Source organism: Sorghum bicolor, chromosome 2 (genome assembly GCF_000003195.3).
Source record: "Sorghum bicolor cultivar BTx623 chromosome 2, Sorghum_bicolor_NCBIv3, whole genome shotgun sequence".
In the NCBI taxonomy this organism is placed as follows: domain Eukaryota; kingdom Viridiplantae; phylum Streptophyta; class Magnoliopsida; order Poales; family Poaceae; genus Sorghum; species Sorghum bicolor.
The window spans coordinates 47,699,025-47,706,349 of NC_012871.2; positions in this window are offsets into that span (position 1 = coordinate 47,699,025).

Sequence of the window (7,325 nt, forward strand, 5' to 3'; positions counted from 1 at the left end):
CACTAAAGGATTATGATGACACTACGCTAGCCAGAAAATAACAAATTTTGACCTCATAAACTAGGATCAATTGCTAGTTATAGATCACGGGATTACCACTAGACGCGTAGGTGCAGCGAAAGCGACTCGGTGTAGTCGTGCATGTAGTAGCAGTGCCATGCAGTTGTGTGGTCATCCACCACGTCAATCCCTCTTGTGCAGTTCGTCCTTGTGCTTTAGATGCAGCCTCCAAGGTATCCCACACATGCAACGAAGAAGCGTCGTGCCTCCGAACTGCTAGGTTTGCGAGGAGCAATAGGTGGCGTGGGTGAGCGGCGGCAGCTGCCAAATGATATGTTACAACCCTAGCCGCCTCTACCCTCTCTTTTATATGCGTCCCCTAATTATCCCTGAGTTGGAGGTCCAATTAGGAAACCTAAGCCTTGTCTAATTCGGGTCCAACGCGAATTAGGCTTGCAGCCCCTTAAGCACGCGACCCTATGGGTTCATGTACATATAGACATGAATCGAGTATTCCTACTTGCCCAATAGTTGACAGCGGCCTCTAGCAAGGTGTGACAACTCCTATACACATGCAAAGATCATATCAAACGAACCACTACAAACATATACATGTTATTCCCTTGCCACACGATATTTGGTCCAACTCAGGGGTTAACACTTAACCCAAGCACGGCCATGCATTTATTGATCCAATCACTTGAGTGATCTAGTGATACCTCTCTCACATAGAGAGGGGCAAGTTCTATCTTGATTATCTATGTCTCACAACATGTTTCTCGATAAACTCAAAGACCACCTTTATAACTACCTTGTTACGGAGTAGCGTTTAATAGTCCCTAAGTAGGTCATTTTACATCTTGAGAACATACGACAATCTCAGGTCTAAGGACATAATGTACATGATGCACAAAGAGATAATAAGAACATCTCAGGTTGGGTTAGTTCAGCCTCATGTCATACATGTGCCTACATTATTAGTTTGACATCTCTATGTCTATGACTTGTAAAATATAGTCATCAACTAATACATGTGTTAATCTAATATTCATGTGTGTCCTCACATGAACTCTGATCAGGGACTACTTTAGAATAACCATACAAGTAAAAGAGTTTTACAAACAATTCACATAATTTTCAATCAATACAAGTTTGCCTATAATGGATATTCATTGAACTCATAATATATGTCATGGATATAATCGTACTATCATCATCTATGTGATTATCTCTAGGGCATTTTCCCAACAGACGGTCCCTTGTTGATCCCAGACAATGAACAAGAAAGTAGAAATATGCGAGGATTGAAATGTATGGGAGATGGTAAACGGTCATCATTCGATGTTATATAGCATGTTGAGCACATTCCTAGCATATTCAAGGGCAATAAAGTCCTTTAGTGCCCAAGTCTCAACCACTCCCTTCTGTGATGACATTGTTGACCTCTGGTGGTGTCCTATGCATCTAGGCTACTTGGGACAGACCACAACAATGATGGAAACTTTGACAGGAGTCCACCGACTAGATCTGCCCTATATCTCATGCGGCAAGATCCAACGCGTCATGGAAGGTGGCCCCTTTTGGTCACCTTTGGCGTGTCGTGTAGAGGAAAACCAAAATGTGTGATACAAGGAGATTGTAGATCTCTTTCATTGGCGAATTGAGAAACACCCAGATGTACCCTCCCCAACACTAATGGATAGACCCCCTGGCTCCTATAACTACTCAGTTCATTGCTCCATCAAGTGGCACAAGTGGCAAAAGTTAGTCTATCCCATGCCACATCATATCGATATGGCTAAGTTGAGCGTGCATGTGGTATGCTCTTCGTTTGTCTTAGCCTAATAATAGGTGTACACACAAACTATGGCCTTGTTTAGATGCGAAAAGATTTTGGATTTCGCTATTGTAGCACTTTCGTTTGTTTGTGGCAAAAATTGTCCAATCATAGACTAACTAGGATCAAAAGATTCGTCTCGCGATTTACAGTAAAACTGTGCAATTAGTTTTAATTGTCATCTATATTTAATGTGTTTAATGCATGTGCTGAAAGATTCGATGTGACAGGGAATCTTGAAAACTTTTTGGTTTTTTGGGTGAACTAAACAAGGCCTATCTATTTTGAGTTGAGGCAATGTTTAATATAACGCTCATAGGAGACTAAGATTTAATAATACACCTAATACAGGATTTATCTGGTCTAATTGAATAAGAAATGAGCCAAACCTAATTAAAATCTAATGGTTGCTTGATAATTGGATTATGTAATAGATATATAAATATATTTCTTGGCTATTAAGTGGGCATAGAAGAAACTTAACAATTAGAAACAAAGCTACATATTCAACTTGTTCACTTGAGATTATTTGTCGAATCTGCTAGCCATTCAATATTGTTTCTCTCTCATAATAAATCAACGAACAGAACTTTCAACTATATCTTATTAGCCAAGAGAACAAGTTATATATTTTTTTATCACTAAATTGAAACAAAATTTTAGACCTCATTTTAATTTATTAACATAAAAACATAAATTTTTAAGAATATTTTAATTGAAGTTTTGCATGTTCACAAGTATGGTATTATAATAGGACATCATTGTGAAAAATACATTTTAGTAATTTAATTATAAAGTACTCTAAAAACTTAATTATAAAGTTTGAAAATAAAAGTAGATAATATTTAAAGTGGTATACATAATAAAAGAATTAAACGGACATAAGTAGCACACTCGAGTTGGCTTTTACAATTTTAAAATTTTATTTTATAGATTAACGTATATATGGCTATGCAGCCCGCGGCCCGATGGCCCGGCCCATGGCTCGGTCCAAGCATGCCTAGGCCTGGTGGCCACGGGCCCAGGCCACCACGACCTGAGGGACTAGGTTGTGCCTGGGTCGCCACCCAAGCACGCGGCAAGGCCTGGGCACAACGGTCGACCCGATAGCGATCTGATAAAAATGAACTATTATGTAGTTATGACTTGTACATATGCGTTATTAATTGTTATACTAGTGAAAACTAGTATATTATCCATGCTAATGCAATGGAGACTTTTGGTAGTATAGATCAAACATTCAAAAGATAATATATGCATCGGGTAACAAAAGCCTAGATGTGGTATGTCCAAGATTCACTAAAAACAATAATGATACATAGAGTTAGATATATAAACATTGATCTCATTTGAAATATATTGATAACTTCATAACACACATTGAAAAGAGTTAGAACTACAATAAGTATATTTTTGGGATCATCTTATGTACCCTACATACAAAGGCCTAAATAAGCATGTCTAGGTGGCAATGATCATCGTGGCAAACGTTGAGGAAGGTGTGTGCGAAGCATCTTTCTACAAAAATCTTCTCTGCAACCAGAGAGCATGAGATGACTGATATATCATCTGCAACTTAATCCATCAATGGCAATATTTCTTCTGGTTGCTGTCAGTGACCAATATATGAGCTATATTATTTGTCATCCCAACTCTTATCATTTGCTCAAGACCAATAAGAACAAAATTTAGTATTTTAGAAATCAAGCAAGGTTGTGAAGAACATACCACAATGATCAGCTGCTGGGTGGAAATAAAACAAACTAATGTGCACCTGTTATATCCGAAGTCACAATTGTGCAACCATACACTGTATTTTTGCTCCAGCCTGGTTCCCTTTCACTTGTTTGCATAAGGTAATAGTTGGTCGACAATAAATCTGCACCAATTCATGCCAGCAAAGTTGTCAATGTTATTGACTATACTCCATACATTTTTGGTGATGAAAGTACATGAGCAACAAGCTATTAATTTAGCAATATGATCATCATGAAACACTGTATATTGTAAATATATCAGTGCCTCATTTCTTAACAAATATAGGCAATGTCTCAAGCTTTTTAGCTTTGACTGAGATTCTTAATTACAAAATCTCTAATGTTTTTTGTTTATGAATGTTTAATCAAGACCCTCTATCAGCTTAATGTAATTTTCTTATACCTTCCACTCTCTTAACTATGTGTTTGATGCAGCAATTACCTAAGCTCTTTTCCTTATGAACGACATCACTCAATTTGGCAAACAAAAAAAGTATCCTTTTATGAGGCAATATGTTTTTCTTTTTTTGTCTGATGCTACATCAACTAAAAAGCTTTATTTTCTTAACCTATCAGTCTAGTGAAACAGTATAAATTAACCTAGCCATGATAGCCCAAGCCAAATCACCTATAAATTAAATCAAGTGCCCCATGGATTCAAACCATTAGCACTAACCTAAGGCCGAGATCTTCGACCGAAGCTGGTCCAACTCATTCTTGCGTCTCCTTCGCTCCGAGTGTCACCGCAGCCTGGTTATTAACATGCATAGTTAAGATGACAGAAAAAAGATTGTTGCATGGTTAAGATGAAAATGCATTGCACTTTACCTATGGGGTGTATATTAGTTTGCCAAGGTGAATCAAAGAGCTTGCAGTAGACCAAGTGCATAATTTTCTGAATTTTATTCATGCTACACCAGACCAAGCAAGTGTAGTAGTAACTAGACAACCATGTGAAGGCATGTGTCATTGGTTACATGATAGACACAATTTTAGTGATAATTTTTTTATTAAAAAGGAAACATGTTACCTTAGTGAGCTGCAAACATACTTGATTAGGAGCTCTTTTAATTGGCATTGCAATAAGATCATCCCTAAGTTTGATGTCATTATCGTAACCAATTTCCTCAATACAGTCTTATACTTCAATCTAACACTCCAAGCAACACAGGGGAAAAATAAATGATGTAATCTTGTAACAGATAATATATAGATGTTAAAGGCACAACTTTGTAACATAAACTGTTATATTATATTAAATAATATACAAACGGCAAATCATGTGATCAACTTGTCTAGAGAGCACAACCAATTAATCCATATACTTTCGGTGAAGCACTTACTATCTATATTTCAAGCGCCCTCTATGCTAATGCCCACAACTAACCCTATGAAGTGCAGGGTAGCATAATCCTGCGTATTACAGGATTTAGCTTACCAAATAAAAGCATGAACCTCTCATTTCCTTACCTCCCTCTTTTGAAAGATCTACATCCTTATTCTCATATGTAAGGACATAATCCTAGTCTTTGAGGACATCCACCTTTGAGCCATTAGTTAGGCTGTCTTTCCTCAATGATTTATATAGACCACTTTGACCTTTAAAATCATAGGCTAAGAAAATATACTTGTGAAAAAAGATATACAATGCAAAAACTATTGAATGAACATCGCAGTACTTGTGTAATTAGAAGAGGGAAATGCATCAATCAGAAGCATAGAACCGAACACCACTCACCAGTGATGAAGTAGTTTTTTTTGACAAAGAGTGATGAAGTAGTTGAACATCCTCTCAAACGCCATGTAGAGGTCCTCACAGCTGGAGCACATGGGGCTGCCTCTAGACGCAGCCCCCTCCGCTGGCACCTTGTTCTTGAAGGCGTTCACAACGAGGGTGCTCTTCTCATAGTTCCACATGGGCAGCCATCCCACCAATTGCGCTCTGCACTGATTGAAAAAATCACATCGGTCAACCCACTAGGCATCAGTTCCTGGCCAAAACGGTAACGCCTTGCGACTAATCGGTGGGGTCTTACTTGGTGGTGGCGGCGCAGCGGGGGAAATTTATCGTCGCTAGCCTTGTCAGCCGCTAGGGCGCTAGGCAGGGTCTGGGAAGGCACGCTGGAGATGCCAGCGGATGCGGCAGCTATCCGCGGGCCGAGGGTGAGCACGACGGCGATGTCCTCACAGTAGTCCCAGTTGCGGTCGGTGGACTCAGAGCCCAACTGATGAGACAAAGTGTGAGATGGGGGATCAGCGAGTATGAGGAAGAGGTTGGGGTCGGCGGCGCAGCCCCACATATCACCTTCGAGAACTAGGCGCCGATCTGCGTCATTTTGGTTCCCGTAGTGGTCTCCAGGATGTGCAGCTGTCGTGCCCTTCGCCCAAATCCTAGTCATGCTCCTGTGCATGGAGGTGCTGCCGCCGTCTCCTAACCCCATATCGTGTGTTGAGCTTTTGTTTCTTCAGAAAAGAGAAAAATAATGTGGAGGTGGGAATCGAACCGAGCTTAGGCGTATGGACGAAGTCGCATGGATGGTTCGCTCCTTGCGGAGGATGAGATTGATACACTCATTCTGCGTCGTTGGATGTGAGTAAGGAGAGAGAAAAGATGAGAACCAATGTGGATAATCTATTTTAAAGATGCTATTTTTTTAGGTACACTTTTGTGGGTGGATGAATAAGGGACATAACAGTGAGAGATATTTTTTTAGTGTGGATCTTGCGAAGAAAAAGTTGGTAAATTAGTAGGGTAGATGATAAACAATCGGTGAAAATGATGTAGTGTTTCAGCATTTGGTAAAAATATTAATGAAAATGAACTGGTTTCAGTTTGACGGGCCGTGGGAGGACACGACACGAGAAAAACACCATGCTTGATGGGTTGGCACAGCACCAAAACTGCCCTGTGGGTTATGCCTTAGGCCGAAGGCTAGGCACGAAGCCTGTAGAGGCACGAAACCCAAGCACGACCGCCTGTAGCGGCCCGACGACCCACGACATGCTCGTTGGACATATATAGATTGACGTGTGCAGGAGAAATTAGGGATACAACGTCCGTCTAATATTCAACAACTTTGTATATAGTACATTTAATTTAATTATTAATATCTCTAACTAGTTTGTGCTCTCACCTATTGCCGACCACTGTTATGTGTTGTCTCCGCTTGCTATTCGGCTATTATGCTTTGAAATTAAATAAAACATACTATATGCAGCAAAAATATAAATGACCAAATTGGTCAAATATTGCAACATTTACAGATCAAGTTATTTTCAGATTTTCTTCTAAATATAAACAAAAAAGTCTACGTAACCTTCTAAACTGTACGACTACTTAACCCCTGAACTATAAAACCAAATTTTCTACTCTCTAAACTTTCCAAAACCTATCAAATAGCTTCCTCAAGCGGTTTTGGATGGTGGTATTATTACAGTGACGGTGGTTTGGCTTTTTATTTTTTATTTATTTTTGCTGAATCTTTGAAAAATCATAATAAATCATAGAAAAATTATAAAAATAAAAAATCTAATTTTGTTAGACTCTATATGAGTAGATCTACACATTGAATATATAATATGGTATGTTTTAGTACAAAATTTTTATTGTAGCTTTATACCTATGAATTATTTCAATTAACTAAGCAAAGATCTAAAGATACAGTAAAAACTTTATACTAAATCATACTATATTATATATTCATGTCGAGTGCAATAATATAGAATTTTTA